The following is a 16,750-nucleotide window of genomic DNA, read 5'->3' on the forward strand; positions in this document are numbered from 1 at the left end:
GCATCTTACCAGAACCTCAGAAGCAACAAAGAAACCAGATAAGAAGCAGAGTGAAGGTGGGGACAGCTAAAACAGAGGACTGTGAGTGGGGGCAACTACACCGTCCTGAGCGCTGGAGATACCTGGAGAACACGCACTGGTAACCTCTAGGCTGGATTACTGTAATGTGCTCTGTGTGGGGCTGCCCTTGAGGTTGGTCTGGAAGCTGCAGCTGGTGCAAAATGCAGTGGTGAGACTGCCCACTGGGGCAGGGTATCGCCAACATGTCACCTGCTGCTGAAAGAATTGCACTGGCTGCCCATTTGCTACTGTCATGGCCCCGTCAGAGGACTCATCGGATGAGGATGACTCGGGAGTAACAGCAGCAGACCCAGAAGCAGCAGACCCAGAAGGAGAAATGGAGGAAACTCCTGACAACCCAGCTCCTTCTCCCCCTCAGCTGCAGAGCACCCCAGACACAGCTGAAGCCCTTCAGCCAGACGCAGCCAGTGAACAGGATGCTCCCTCCTCACCTGCAGAATGTAGACAGCAGAGAGGCAGGCCTGTCCACTTAAGGCCAAAATGCTGATGGCTCACACCTGCTGACAAACCTGCTCCTTAAAAGTCAAACCTTGGCTTCAGCTCGTTGCTGACTACAACGTCAGGCGTGACCACTGTGTGTCTTCCTATTCCCTGCACCTTGACTTGGACTGATCTCTCGGCAAACTAGACCCGGACCTTCACTGACGTCTCTTCTGGATTTCTGGCTTGGCACGTAAGCTTTGAACGGCCTCTGCCCTTATCTTGCTTCCTCCTTGCTAGCCTGGCAGATTTATAGCCAAGCTGCCGGCTGAGGACTTACGGCCTGGCAATTACCAAGGAATCTTCAGCCCTGCCTGCACCCCCACCGACACTGCTGTCTCAGTGAAGAGCTGACAGCTACCGGGCCAAGTTCAAGGTTCTAGTTTTGGTGTACAAAGCCCTATACAGCTCGGGACAAGGATACCTGAAAGACCATCTTACCCCTTATATACCCAGTCCATCACTGCGCTCTGCAGGTGAGGGCTTCCTGCAGATACCATCTTATCAGGAGGTCCATTCTGCACAATATAGGAAACGGACCTTTTAGTGTGGCGGCACCAACCCTGTGGAATTCCCTCCCCTTGAATATTAGGCAGGCGCCATCTCTGCTATCTTTTCGGCGCCTTTTGAAGACTTTCCTCTTTCAACAAGCCTTTTAAGTTGAGACCTTATCCCAGTCTGCGTCTCTTTTAAAACTGCTTGCTAAAATGTTTTTTTAATAATGTTTTTAACCCTTTTTAAAATACGTTTTTCAAGCTTTTTAAAAAAATGTTTTTAATGTTTTGTTTTAATATATTTTAAGGCCTCTTTTCATGATGTTTTAAAGTGTTTTTAGCGCTTCTGTTTGCCACCCTGGGCTCCTGCTGGGAGGAAGGGTGGGATATAAATAAAATAATAAAATAAATAAATAAACTTAGGAGAGAACACTTACATGTTAAATTAGCACTTTCAGTCAGTTAATTTTTGGAGCATTTTCAATTTTGCGTTATGTATGCTTTGAGACATTTTTGTAGTGACAAATAAATGTAAATAATAACAATAATAAGAGTAAGAATAAGAGTAATAACAATAATAGTCATGAGACCTGTAGAGAACTCCTGGCAAAATGAGCAGGAGGAGGACTGGGATCCAGGGGAGTGGCTAAGTGGTCTGCAAGGAGAGGGGGTTGAAACTCGGGAAGACTACAGTAGTCTGACCAGCAACAGTCCTGCTCCAGAGGGGACAGCTGTGATAGATGGTGTCTGACAATGAACCTCCCACCTTTATGCCTCCTGCCTTTGCTTTGCCTCCAGAGCTGCTTCCTGCTCTGTCCCCCGGGCAGGACTCGCAGAGCTTGGCAAAGTTACTTTTTTGAACTACAACGCCCATCAGCCCAATCCAGTGGCCATGCTGGCTGGGGCTGATGGGAGTTGTAGTTCAAAAAAGTAACTTTTCCAAGCTGGGTTGGAGACGTGACCGGAAGAGGAGACGGAAGAAGAACCAGTTAAGACACCTCTTCCTCTGTCACCAAGGATGCACCGCCAGCTGCACAGGCATGAACAGAGTCCTCTCATGAGTTCGTCCATAGCAGGGCCCATTTGCTGGCCCAGTCCTGATGTGGGAGACATTTTACACGCAAATGGTGAACCCACCCCGAGTCAACTTAAGTGGTCTCAGGGGGCATGTCAAATTGTTGCAACAAGGTCTTCGTTTGAGTAGCTATGCGTAGAAATGCTTTGCAGAGTCTCAGAGGCCTGAGTAATCTGTAGTCTGATCTATGTACCGTTCTAGAGTTAAACAAATAATTGGGTGTTAGAACAAATTAAACCAGAACTATCATTAGAAGCTAAAATGATGAAACTGAGGTTGTCATACTTTGGACACATCACGAGAAGACCTGATTCACTAGCAAAGACAATAATGCTGGGAAAAACAGAAGGGAGTAGAAAAAGAGGAAGGCCAAAGAAGAGATGGATTGATTCCATAAAGGAAGCCACAGACCTGAACTTACAAGATCTGAACAGCGTGGTTTATAACAGATGCTATTGAAGGTCGCTGATTCATAGGGTCGACATAAGTCGTAATCGACTTGAAAGCACATAACAACAACAATCTCTTTTCTGAAGGCTAAAGAAGGAAGATCTTCCATTTATGAACCTGCCTGTACACTGAGATCATATCTGCTTTGGAGGTCCCTCTGCTGGGGCTTCTGGCATCTGATGCAAGGTTGGTGGCAACTGGTGAGGAATCTTTTCTCTCATGGTACCCTGATAATAGAACCTTCTTCCTAGGGAAGGCTTGCCCACATTCATTTATTTGTTTAGCACCACGTGAAGATATTTCCTCACCCCTTGCAGAGTTTTATCATCTTGTTTTATTGCTTGTTTTATGGTGCTGATTTATTTGTGCTTTTATGGTGCTGTTTATTGTACTTTTATGTTTTACTGTAAACTGCCTTGGTATTCTAGCAAAGGGTGGCAAAGAAATCTAATCAATCGTCAATCAGTGGAGAGTGTATGGCACAAGAGTGAGTGGATGGCACAAGGCAAGAGGCAGGTGATAACTCAAAGCGAGATACAAGTGGCTTGACTCAGGCAAGGCCTTGGTCTCGCACCTGCACACACATACACATTTATATTTCTTTTTGTCCTTTGTGGTGTCTGGCCAAACAGGTTGGCAGGATTATGAAGCACCTCTAAAACCTGAAAAGCTTGTCTTACCAAAAGAGATGGTGGGATGTATGTATACAAGGTTACCTAAAGCAAGAGTTACCAATGAGGTGCCTGCGGACACCGGCGCGCCTGCCAGTGGCCTGTGGTGTTTGCAAAAAGGTCAGTAAATGTAACTGTAAATGTACTGCCTTCAAGTTGATTCTGACTTATGGCAACCATATGAATAGGGTTTTCATGAGGCTGAGAGGCAGTAACTGGCCCAAGGTCACCCAGTGAGCTTCATGGCTATGTGGGGATTCGAACCTTGGTCTCCCAGGTCGTAGTCCAACACCTTAACCATTATACCACACTGGCTCTCCTAGGTCAGTGAATATCCCCTCCAAAAACCACAGCGCATGAGGGACTGCCTGCTCAGTTCTAATTTACACTGGCTCAACCCCGCTTATATTGAACACACACACCCAGGTAAGCATGTCATAAGAACATAAGAAGAGCCTGCTGGATCAGGCCAGTGGCCCATCTAGTCCAGTATCCTGTTCTCACAGTGGCCAACCAGGTGCCTGGGGGAAGCCCGCAAGCAGGACCCGAGTGCAAGAACACTCTCCCCTCCTGAGGCTTCCGGCAACTGGTTTTCAGAAGCATGCTGCCTCTGACTAGGGTGGCAGAGCACAGCCATCATGGCTAGTAGCCATTGATAGCCCTGTCCTCCATGAATTTGTCTAATCTTCTTTTAAAGCCATCCAAGCTGGTGGCCATTACTGCATCTTGTGGGAGCAAATTCCATAGTTTAACTATGCGCTGAGTAAAGAAGTACTTCCTTTTGTCTGTCCTGAATCTTCCAACATTCAGCTTCTTTGAATGTCCACGAGTTCTAGTATTAGGAGAGAGGGAGAAGAACTTTTCTCTATCCACTTTCTCAATGCCATGTCCACATTTAATTGGATGCCAGGACTGGGCACCCACTCTCCTTTGCGTTCTGAACAGGGGAGAGGGGGAAAGAACTCTTTGTGAGCGGTGGGTGATGTAGATGTGCCTGCACCAGTTTGTAGTCCTGTCTCCTCTGCACTTTTGATGTGGCAGTAGGGTTGCCAGGTCCATGGCCTGAGACTGATCCTGCATCTTTAGGAGAAGAGGAAGTCAGCCAAGTGCAGGTGTTCTTGCAACCCTGTAATGAGAAAAACCACAAGGTGAAATTCTCCCTTCCCCCTGCACAACTTTTAAAGATACAGAAGACCTCTTGGTTCCCAGGCCCAGCCTCTAATAGGTCTTCTGTATCTTTAAAAGTTGTGCAAGGGGAAGGGAGAATTCCACCTTGTGTTTTTTCCCATTACATTGTAGCAAGAACACCTGCACTTGGCTGACTTTCTCTTCTCCTAAAGATACAGGATCAGGATCAGGCCAAGAACCTGGCAACCCTATGTGACAGCCATTTTGTTGCTGCATCACTGCGCTAGCATGCTGTGTGCACACACCTGCCATCACCCAAGATGGCAGCAGGGGCGTCAACCCCATAGGGACACCCCCGCCAGCAACTTGGGTGATGGCAGGCGCGTGATGGCAGGCACACAGAATGCTGATACAGAGATGCAGGAGGTAGTTGGGGTGGGTGGGCCTATTTAAGCCTGCTCTGCCTGCATTGGAGGGGGAGTTGTCTGGGAGGGTGGAGCTCCTGCTCCTCAATCCACGGCAGCGTCAGGTTCTTGGCTGTGTTTTGTCCCATGACCCAATGCTGGCGCAGATCATGGAGTGGGAGTTCCACCCTCCCAGCTTAAGGAGGGACCCTTCTTGGCTGCAGGGGTCCTCAGCCAGTGCCCAACCTGTCTGCCCGCCGGCGCCAGGCCTGATTACAATTAACCGGCAAAACAGCAGCAGCAGAAAACGGTTATCAATAAATAGAAGAACATTTATCACAGTCTGTCAAATGTCTTGGAGAAGAGAGAGGTTTTTACTTGGTGCTAAAAGGATGTTAATGATGGTGTCAGGCAGACCTCACTGGGGAGATCATTCTCTTCTCGGCTATATCTCTTATTATCTATCAGCAGGATCATTCCTGGGAACTATGTACTCCAAACTCACAGAACAGAGTCTGTCCTTGTTTGTCTAAAATTGAATATTATTCTTGGTGTGAGTAAAAGCAGTAGTGTAGCAGCAAATTTTGAAGTGCAGGGTTCCTATATGATAGACTATGCCCCCTCACTCGCTTGCTCTCTGTTGTCATCTCCACACTCTTCAGTCCTTCCTCCATGCACCTTCTCCCGCAACAACAGACATTCCTAGGAGCCAATCAGCATGAAAGGGGGAGTGTGTTATGTTAGCTACTAAGAAGGGTCTTCTCAGTGGCTGACTCACCTCCTTTCACTCTGATTGGCTCTAATCAGCAGGAAAGGAAGAGGAAGCATGTTAGAAAATTCTTCTCAGTGGCCAGCACACTCCCCTTTCCTGCTGATTGGCTCGAAGGACACTGGGGACATAGGGACCTGACTGGGACCCAGCTCTCCAAGAAGTAACGGGTCTAAGGGCCCTCGAGCCCCATATGACTACATCTCTGGGTAAAAGTCTAAAGAGGTAAGAAAGACAAATCCTTACAGTTTGACCCCAGTGTAAAGCAGCCTTCCCCAACCTGGTGCCCCCCCTGATATTTTGGACTACATTTCCCATCAGCCTCAGCCAGCATAGCTTGTGTAAGCCCATCCTTGTCTGCAGAACATCAGTTAACAATTAACCCCAAGAAAGATCAAAGTCCACAAATCCAGTGAAGACCGTCTCAAGGCCAAGAAATGCATTCAGAACTGAGAAAATGCAAAATCCCCTTTCATACCAAACTACCATCCTCTTGTCTTTCCCTGTTCTTCCTCCCCATCTGCAACAATATGATTACTTAGGAAGTATTAAGCACTCAATTTAGAACTGAATTTTGGGAAGTTACCAGCTAACTCTTGTTAACCCTAATTCAGACCTTGGGGATAAAACAACACACCCAGGCAGTGCACTTTTTGTTGCAGAATTTACACAGAAGTAGACCAATAATGCAGTCCTCCTAGGATGGGAAGGGAGCCTTTCTCAGCACAAGGGCCACACTGACTTCTTGAAGTGCCAGTGGTGGTAGGTGGGGCCAAAAGTGGGTGGAGCAACAAATGTCATTTTTACCTTGATATAGTAAGCTGCCTTGATTAAAACACTGTTCTTCCGCCTTGGGTTCCCATATGTTGTTGGACTACAACTCCCATAATCCTTGGCCATTGGCTAAACTGTCTGGGGTTGATGGAAATTGTAGTCTGACAACATCTGGGGACCCAAGGTTGACGAGCAGTGGATCAGAAAAAGAAAAGAAAAGCCTCATGGCTTTTCCAAACAAAAAACGCTCCAGGGAAGCAGACTTAAGCCCCCTTCATCATACAACATGCATAGCTTTGTTTTAGGACATTTGAGTACCCTGCGATACATTGGAATTGAAAAATGTCTCACTTGTGTTGCTTCCCAGGGGTCTGGATGACTGTACAAGAGGGTGTCTGTTGTTCTTTCTGCATCCTGCTTATGTGCTTCCCAAAGCTGTTTGGCTGCCTGTTGGTGGAAACAGGACTGTGATCTAAATTGATCCTTGCTCGGATCCAGCAGGATGCTTTTTATTTATTTATTGCATTTGTATACCCCCTCATAGCCGAAGCTCTCTGAGCAGTTTACAACAATTAATTTTTTGTTTCATTTTTTATGTTCATATTTTGAACTTACTGTTGGGTTTGGACCGGTTAGACCTAGGTTCAAATTCCCATTCAGCCCCAAAGCCACTATTTCTCAGCCTAATCAACCTCACAGGGCTGTTGGGAGGATAAAAAGAGAGACCATATATAACACTCTGAGCTTTTATGAGGACATAGTAAAAACGTAATTATTTTGGCAAGAACAATGGAAGGCAATCGCCTACTTCGGCATATATCTCTGAACACTTTGGATACAGAGCAAAAACTGTGTCCGGTGTGGTGCAATGGATAGGACTTGGATGTGGGAGATGCAGGTTCAAATCCCTACCCGGTCATCACACTTACTGCACGGTTTTGAGCAGATCACTATTTCTCAATCTGATCTATCTATTACAGTTGTTGTGAGGAAATCCTGAGTTCTTAAGAGGGAAAGGAAATCTTAATAAATATTACTCCTAAAAAGCATACAGTGTTGTGTGTATGTTACAAAAATAAATCCCTGCATGCTTAAGGACCTGCCTGGAAGACCCAAGGTCAAAGTAAGTATAAATAAGTCTCTCTGTTTGTCATGAATGAAAGCCCTTTTCAAGAAAAATGTAAGTAAAAACAACACAAGATTATACATTCTTTAAAAGCAACATCCAGTATTTTGGAATTTATCATTTATTTTATTTATCATTTTATTTATCCCCCTTCCTTCCTTCCAGCAGAATGCTGTGTGTGTGCTATGCATTTGGACAGCTGTTAAGATATCGTAACCGAATTTTGCATGATGGTTCCTGAGATTGAGGAGCAGGTGTTTGCCTCTTTTGATACAGTCAGATGCCAGTTTGAATCAAGACGATGGATTGAACTTTTCCAAACTGCACCTATTTTTTTGGTTACTTAGAATTCCCAAGCAGTGCCAGATCGAGGCTGCTTGTAGTAAATACTGTGTATAATTTCGCTGCCCTGGGCTCCTTCTGGGGGCTTTAACAGACATTTCTGTTGCTAAGGGGTTTTCCAAAAATGCTTTGAGAACTGCATCTACTCTGTGGCAGTCTTTGCTGCTGTTGTTTCTGGATTTTAGTACAGCTGTTTTTTACCTTCTCGGTATGTCAACAACCCTTACTTGACCCTAGCAGGCCTGACAAGTATCTGCCCGATTATGTATAGAAAATTAATCTGCCTTATTTTCACAAACTCTCTCCCAATTCTCTTTGGAACCTAATTTGAATATATTTGGTGAACAGATGGGGTCATCCTTTCTCAGTATGGTTGTGGGGAGCAGGAATTGTACTTTTTGTTGTTTGTAGGATTTTCTCTTTAAGTGTATGTTATATACTTACTGTGAATATTTGATGTCCTTAAGATGCTTGATTGAGGATGCTGCTCCAATAACTGATTGCCTCCCCTTTCTTTGCAATAAACAACTTTGATTAATATTTCTGTCTCTGGATGTTATCCCACCCCACCCCTTTGGAACAGTTTTGCCTTTCTTCCTATAGGGCCACTGCCTGCGAAAAATGAAACTTTTTTCCAGTAGGCAAGTGATTGGGAGAGTTCTAGTGAATAGATATCACAGCTCTACCATAATTTTAATGGTTTAATATATATATATATATTTGGCAATTTAGATATCTTTTTGCTTATTTTAAATCTACGTTTTGGGGTGTGTGTGTAATTTTGTGACTCTTACTGGAAATGTTAATCGCTCTTGAATATCTGCTATGAAAGACAGAAAGGTGTGAAATAAGTTATTTTAAGAACAGATTAATAATTAATATATCCTGACCTAGCTTCTGTAGTTAAAATCAACAAGGGATAGTCTAAGGCAGTGGTCACCAATATGGTGTCCGTGGACACCAGTATCTCTTATGGTGCCCACAAAAGGTCTCAGTAAATATCAAAAACCCACAACACATGGGAAACAGTTTGCTCTTTGTGCTCAGTTCCTGCTTGCATGACCCGTCCTTAAACATGACCAAATATGGACACCCACCCTCTTATCATTCTAAACAGAGAGGTGCAAAGGAGGTGCCATCCTGGGCTCCTATTGGAAGAAAAATCTAATAAATAAATAAATAAAGAGCAAGCACAGCAGTGGCTGATATAGGTGCCTTTTCCTCCACTGATGGAGGAGCTGACATGGGGGGCATGCCTACACCATTATATCATCCTGTCTCTCTTCCTGCTCTTTTAGTTAAGCCAGCCATTTTGTGCTATGCTACATTACCATGGCTGCCATTTTGTGACGGGCGCCCATATTACCTTCTCAAGGTTCCAGATGTGCCTGCGTGCCCAAAGAGGTTGGAATCCCCAGCTCTAGGGGCTTCCATAAGGACAGAATATGGAGAAACCGATTGGTTCCCAATCGGAAAGGGTGTGAGACAGGTGTATTTTATCACCCTATTTGTTTAATCTATATGCAGAACATATCATACGGAAAGCAGGATTGGACCAAGATGAAGGAGGTGTGAAAATTGGAGGGAGAAATATCAATAATTTAAGATAAGCAGATGATACCATACTACTAGTAGAAACCAGTAATGATTTGAAACGAAAGCTGATGAAAGTTAAAAAGGAAAGCGCAAAAGCAGGACTGCAGCTGAACGTCAAGAAGACTAAAGTAGTTTGCTTCTGTGTTGGAATTGCTTTTTAATATGCTTTTAAATGTTTTTTATAAACAATATGTTTTTTAACCTTTTTTAAAAAAAAGTCTTCAAAGCTTTTTAAAAATGTTTTTAAAGTTGTTTTGTTTTAATGTATTTTAATGTCTGTTTTTATGATGTTTTAAAGTGTTTTTAGTGCTTTTGTTTCCCACCCTGGGCTCCTGCTGAGAGGAAGGCTGGGATATAAAAGTTGGACAGTGGAAAAAAGGGGATAAGAGAAAAATCAACTCATTTGAAATGTGGTGTTGGAGGAGATCTTTGCGCATACCAAGACAAATAATTGGGTGTTAGAACAAATTAAACCAGAACTATCACTAGAAGCTAAAATGATGAAACTGAGGTTATCATACTTTGGACACATCATGAGAAGACATGATTCACTGGAAAATACAATAATGCTGGGAAAAACAGCAGGGAGTAGAAAAAGAGGAAGGCCAAACAAGAGATGGATGGATGCCATAAATAAAGCACAGATGTGAACTTACAAGATCTGAACAGGGTGGTTTATAACAGATGCTCTTGGAGGTTGCTGATTCATTGGGTCACCATATGTCCTGGATGGGGGTTGCACTCCCCCTGAAGGAGCAGGTTCATAGCTTAGGGGTTCTCCTAGAACCATCTCTGTCACTTGAGGCTCAGGTAGCCTCGGTGGCACGGAGTGCCTTCTACCAACTTTGGTTGGTGGCCCAGCTACGCCTCTATCTGGACAGGGATAACCTGGCTTCAGTTGTCCATGCTTTGGTAACCTTCAAGTTAGATTACTGCAATGCGCTCCATGTGGGGCTGCCTTTGAAGACAGTTTGGAAACTGTAGCTTGTGCAAAATGCAGTGGCCAGATTGGTAACAGGAACCAGACGGTTCGAACATATAAAACCGATTCTGGCCCGCTTACATTGGCTGCCTGTATGTTTCCGAGCTCAATTCAAAGTACTGGTTTTAACCTATAAAGCCTTACACGGCTTGGGACCACAATACCTGATGGAACGCCTCTCCTGACACGAACCCGCCCGTACACTATGCTCAACATCAAAGGCCCTCCTCCGTGTACCTACTCCGAGGGAAGCTCAGAGGATGGCAACAAGGGAGAAGGCTTTCTCAGTGGTGGCCCTCAAATTATGGAATGATGTGAGTGACAAGGTGCGCCTGGCGCCAACACTGTTATCTATTCGGTGCCAGGTCAAGACTTTCCTCTTCTCCCAGGCATTTTAGCATGTGTTTTTAAATTGTTTTTTTAAAAAAGTGTTTTTAAATTTGTATATTTGTTTTTAATGTTTTTAAAGAGCTTCGGCTATGGGGCGGTATACAAATGTAATAAATAAGTTGAAATTGACTTGAAGGCATATAACAACAACAAACAAAGGGACTTCGAGATGGAATTTTAATATTGTAAAGGGTTGTTCAGATATCACAAGCAGGTTGTTGGCATTTTTTTTAAATTAGATTTTTCTTGGAAAGGTTAAATCTGGATTAAATGTGCGTGTATACGTGAGGATATGGGCTGGCATTTTGATGCCCCCAACATCATGTAGACACTTCAGAAAAAATGCCTGCATGAGGAGCACTATCCCACAATAAACACCCATGTGGAAGCACCCTGTAGTTACTCGAAAGAGAAAGGGCATCAACCCATGATTTAATGGTTATTTCAGAATACTCTGCCTCCACGGTCAGAGGCAGTACACTTCTGAATGCCAGTTACTGGAAGCCGCAGGAGGCAAGAGTACTGTTGCAGTGCACTCAGTTCCTGCTTGTGGGCTTCCCATTGGAGTATCTGGATGGCAACTGTGAGAAAAAGATGATGAACTAGATGGGCCATTGGCCTGATCCACCAGGCTCTTACATTAATGTCCTAGGTGCAATCCTTGGCATTTCCAGGTACTAAGCAACTCCGTATAAGACTGCTTCCTATTCATATCTTTCACATTTTCCTAACCACCTTGTTACCAAGATTTCATAACTTCACAATGGAACGGGGGAAAGAGAGACCATAATGAACACAGGTTTAGTTGTACTCTTTTGGAGAGGTGTGTGTGTTGAACTAGCCCTTCCAAAATAAAACTTTGTAGCTTGATTTAAGCACCTCTTTAGTTCAAATAACTTGTCCGTTTGGTTTTGAATCAAAGTGGAACAGTTTTGACCTAGAAATATTTGCAGAATTTAGATAAGCAGCTTTAAATATTATGAACTCTGTCTGTGTGTGGTTTGTGTGTGTCCCTGTGTGTGCAAATCCATCCCTAATTTGTTATGCCCTCTCAACATGGAAGAATAAAATCCAGGCTAAGGGATTTGAGAATGTTATATTAATTATTGGAGCAACAGCTGGAGACTGTTGATCTCTAAACTAGCTCAATCATTATTATTGTTATTTTTTAAAACTCCGTACAAACCAAGAGGAACAATTATTGCTTAGACCTCGAGGCATGTTGTATCACTGTTGGTGATGAGGAAAGGGGACTGAAACAAAAGACAGACAGGGACAGCGGCTGCTCTCCTTAGTTGAACCACTCTTTCTACTGCGAAGGCAATGTTGAGGGCATTTAACTGTGGCTTTTAAAAGATGCAATGTGGTGTTTTAAAAGCTCTGTGGGAAACAATGCATGGAATCAAAGGGGCTGGAAGTGACCTGAAGGTCACCAAATTCAGGACAGACAGTATCTTCCATATATCGGCTTGTCTGTTCCAGTGAACTTATACAATCCCTTTCACTCGGTACCATCCTCAGGCTCATTCACACGGTGATTTAGCGTGTGTTGGGTGCTACTTGCATCCCTTTGTAATCCACATGGTTCACATGATGTTGCAGGCAAGCAGAAGGTACAATGCAGTTCCCCCCTTTAAATCCGTATCAACCCAATCCAATTATAATGCAAAAAGGAAAGGAAAAACAGTCTCAGCTTTGCTGCGCTAAAACAGCAGATTGGAAGCTACCATTGAACAAGAAGTGTGGACCTTAAAAAGGTAGCAGAGCAGCTTTTAAACTGACTGAGGGGGGAAACCCAACAGGAGCTGAGAAAGGTCCGGTTCGGAATAAACCTCCCCCCTGGGATAAAAACCAAAGAAATGATGAAATTTTAAAAGGGGTAGGCCTAGAAGTAGGCATTGTGAGAGCAGGGGCACAGGATATAAATTCAGAAGAGCAAAATTACCACAGGCCTAACCACAAGTGCCAAAGACACTTGAAGAGAGACACTGCTTACAAGTGCCTGTACGCTAATGCTAGGAGCCTGCGAACCAAGATGGGAGAACTGGAGTGCTTGGTCTTAGAGGAGAGCACTGATATAGTGAGCATAACAGAGACCTGGTGGAATGGAGAAAACCAGTGGGATACGGTTATCCCTGGATATAAACTATATCGGAAGGACAGGGAAGGACATATTGGTGGCGGAGTCGCTCTGTACGTGAAAGAAGGCATTGAATCCAGCAAGCTCGAAACCCCAAAAGAGGCAGACTCCTCCACAGAATCGTTGTGGGTGGTGATACCGTGCCCCAGGAGGGACTTAATACTGGGAATGATCTATCGTCCCCCTGATCAAAATGCTCAGGGAGACCTTGAGATGAGATATGAAATTGAGGAAGCATCCAAACTAGGAAATGTGGTAGTAATGGGTGACTTCAACTACCCGGACATAGACTGGCTGCATATGTGTTCCAGTCATGACAAAGAAGCAAAGTTTCTAGATATTCTAAATGACTATTCCCTAGATCAGTTGGTCATGGAACCGACCAGAGGGACGGCAACCCTGGACTTAATCCTCAGTGGGGACCGGGACCTGGTGCGAGATGTAAGTGTTGTTGAACCGATTGGGAGCAGTGACCACAGTGCTATTAAATTAAACATACATGTAAATGGCCAATTGCCAAGAAAATCCAACACGGTCACATTTGACTTCAAAAGAGGAAACTTCACGGGACTTCCGGGAAGGGTGACTTTGCTTGTGCCTGCTTTTGGGACGGGCTCCCGCCTCAAAAGAAGCTTATTCAGATATAAATCAGTCAGAACATTTTTTTTTTGACTGATGAAATTTCTCCCGGGCAGGGAGAAACGTAGAGATCAACCTCAAAAGCCTGTTTTTGTTGGGAGGACTGGATTTCATTAATTTATGAGATAAGGTCCAGCCAACAATGCCGGACGGACTTTCGAACAAGCTCTATCTGCTTAAGCGATACGTTTATCTTTTCTTTAAAGAGAGAACGGACTAACAGGCAAGCACCCTTCTTTCTATTTTTTTTTTACTTGGTTTAAATTGTTGCAGCAAAAGGAGATTTGTCAGATTGATCGGCTTTGGACAGCTTCTGGGTGAGATATAACTCTTCTCTGTTATCCACGAAATTAACAGCTTATCTCTGTTTCTGTCGCAAAAAGCTGTCCTGGAAGTGCATTCTAAAGATATACACAGAAGAGGGATTTCTATTCCTGATTTCTATTCCAAGGAATATTATATTGTCTGGGACTATTCTCTTTTTGGTCTATTTTATTTTGACGAATCTGCTTCTTCACGACGCCACTAACTGTTTTGATGCTGGGAACTAAATTTGTTTTGCATTCTTGAACATAGAGAGATAAGGCAGGTTGCTCTGTTTATACTGCGATGTCATCAAGCCTGGAATATTAACCCAATTGTTGCTGAAATAAGAAGTGGTTTTTCTTTATTTTTGTTTTGCTTTGTTTTCGTGGTTTTAAAAATGGCAATCAAGAAAGTGGCTGAGAATCTGGAAGTAACTATGTTTCAGAAAATAATGGATGAGATTGAGATAACGAAACAAACCCTGCGACAGGGTAGTAAGGAGCTTAAAATTGAACTGAGCAAAATGACGCAGGAGTTTAAAGAAATAGGGGATCCTGTGAGAGAGGAGAATGAGATCAGAGATGAGAAAAGAAAAAATAAAGGGAAGATACAAGCCCTGGAGATTGGAACAAATGTGGAATTGGAAAAAGATCTGGAGTTTATGGATTTTAGAAATAAAATCTACTGTTTGGAATTTAACGTTATCTCTGAAGAAATTAATGAAGATATTAGAGATAAAGTTATCAATGGCTTGGATAATCTTCTGGACTGGAATGATGTGATGGAGCTTGATATAGAGAAAATCTATGGAATTAACTGCAGCCATGTGACAATGGAAAAACTCTTAAGAGATGAGCCAGTGCATTTTGTAAAAAAGAAGAACACAGATATGACTTTACAACAGTATTTCAGCAACTTATTCAGAATGGATGGCAAGAAAATATTTGGGATAGAGGAAATTCCCATCAGACTCTTATTATATGACTATGGCTACAACAGCAAGATTATTATGGAATACTGATAATGGAAGATTGGACACTGAAATTACTGGACTTAACAGGACTATTGAAGATGGAAGATGGAACTAATAGGGATAATGGAATAATGGCTATTGAAATTATTGGACCTAACAGATTCTGATGAGATGGATTAATCGAAATGTTTATTTGGACTATGGTTATGACAATAAGATTATTATAATTATTAACGAGATGGATTAATTGACATGTTTATTTGGAGAAAAATTGATAGATATATTTCTTAAAGAATTGAAACCTCTCTTTGACTTTTTGTGGAAAGAATAAAGTAATGTTTATGAGATTTGATGATTAATTAAGATAACTACTGGAGGAAAGTGATTTTATAATATGATTTAAGAGACAGGATTGTTATATATTGTAGACCTATAACTGATTTGATATGTGACAAATGGGAAGTCAACATTTTATTTTTTTTTGTTTAATCATTTTTGTTTTGTTTTGTTTTTTGTCTTTGAATGTTTTATGATTTTGTTTTCTATGTTTTATGAAAATTTGAATAAAAATTATTGTAAAAAAAAAAAAAAAAGAGGAAACTTCACAAAAATGAGGGGATTGGTAAAAAGAAAGCTGAAAAACAAAGTCCAGAGGGTCACATCACTCGAAAATGCTTGGAAGTTGTTTAAAAACACTATATTAGAAGCTCAACTGGAGTGCATACCACAGATCAGAAAAGGTACCACCAGGGCCAAGAAGATGCCAGCATGGTTAACGAGCAAAGTCAAGGAAGCTCTTAGAGGCAAAAAGTCTTCCTTCAGAAAATGGAAGTCTTGTCCGAATGAAGAAAATAAAAAAGAACACAAACTCTGGCAAAAGAAATGCAAGAAGACAATAAGGGATGCTAAAAAAGAATTTGAGGAGCACATTGCTAAGAACATAAAAACCAACAACAAAAAATTCTATAAATACATTCAAAGCAGGAGACCATCTAGGGAGACAATTGGACCCTTGGATGATAAGGGAGTCAAAGGTGTACTAAAGAACGATAAGGAGATTGCAGAGAAGCTAAATGAATTCTTTGCATCTGTCTTCACAGTGGAAGATATAGGGCAGATCCCTGAACCTGAACTAACATTTGCAGGAAGGGATTCTGAGGAACTGAGACAAATAGTGGTAACGAGAGAGGAAGTTCTAGGCTTAATGGACAATATAAAAACTGACAAATCACTGGGCCCGGATGGCATCCACCCGAGAGTTCTCAAAGAACTCAAAGGTGAAATTGCTGATCTGCTAACTAAAATATGTAACTTGTCCCTTGGGTCCTCCTCCGTGCCTGAGGACTGGAAAGTGGCAAATGTAACGCCAATATTCAAAAAGGGATCCAGAGGGGATCCCAGAAATTACAGGCCAGTTAGCTTAACTTCTGTCCCTGGAAAACTGGTAGAAAGTATTATTAAAGCTAGATTAACTAAGCACATAGAAGAACAAGCCTTGCTGAAACAGAGCCAGCATGGCTTCTGCAAGGGAAAGTCCTGTCTCAGTAACCTATTAGAATTCTTTGAGAGTGTCAACAAGCATATAGATAGAGGTGATCCAGTGGACATAGTGTACTTAGACTTTCAAAAAGCGTTTGACAAGGTACCTCACCAAAGGCTTCTGAGGAAGCTTAGCAGTCATGGAATAAGAGGAGAGGTCCTCTTGTGGATAAGGAATTGGTTAAGAAGCAGAAAGCAGAGAGTAGGAATAAACGGACCGTTCTCCCAATGGAGGGCTGTAGAAAGTGGAGTCCCTCAAGGATCGGTATTGGGACCTGTACTTTTCAACTTGTTCATTCATGACCTAGAATTAGCAGTGAGCAGTGAAGTGGCCAAGTTGGCTGACGACACTAAATTGTTCAGGGTTGTTAAAACAAAAAGGGATTGCGAA

The 16,750-nt window shown here is 42.9% G+C and overlaps 1 long non-coding RNA gene across 2 annotated transcripts in view; it reads left to right on the top strand.

Moving 5' to 3' along the window:
• The window catches only part of LOC133377782 (uncharacterized), a 51,993-nt gene that overhangs the window by 21,049 nt on the left and 14,194 nt on the right, over window positions 1-16,750 (top strand). The window contains exon 2 of one of the 2 annotated variants that reach the window (XR_009760795.1): window positions 3,213-3,371. The exons of the other annotated variant lie outside the window; for it this stretch is intronic. This is a non-coding gene — a long non-coding RNA (uncharacterized LOC133377782). The remainder of the gene's footprint in view (window positions 1-3,212; window positions 3,372-16,750) is intronic. 2 annotated transcript variants of the gene reach the window in all.

The sequence above is a fragment of the Rhineura floridana genome, chromosome 2 (genome assembly GCF_030035675.1).
Source record: "Rhineura floridana isolate rRhiFlo1 chromosome 2, rRhiFlo1.hap2, whole genome shotgun sequence".
NCBI lineage: Eukaryota > Metazoa > Chordata > Lepidosauria > Squamata > Rhineuridae > Rhineura > Rhineura floridana.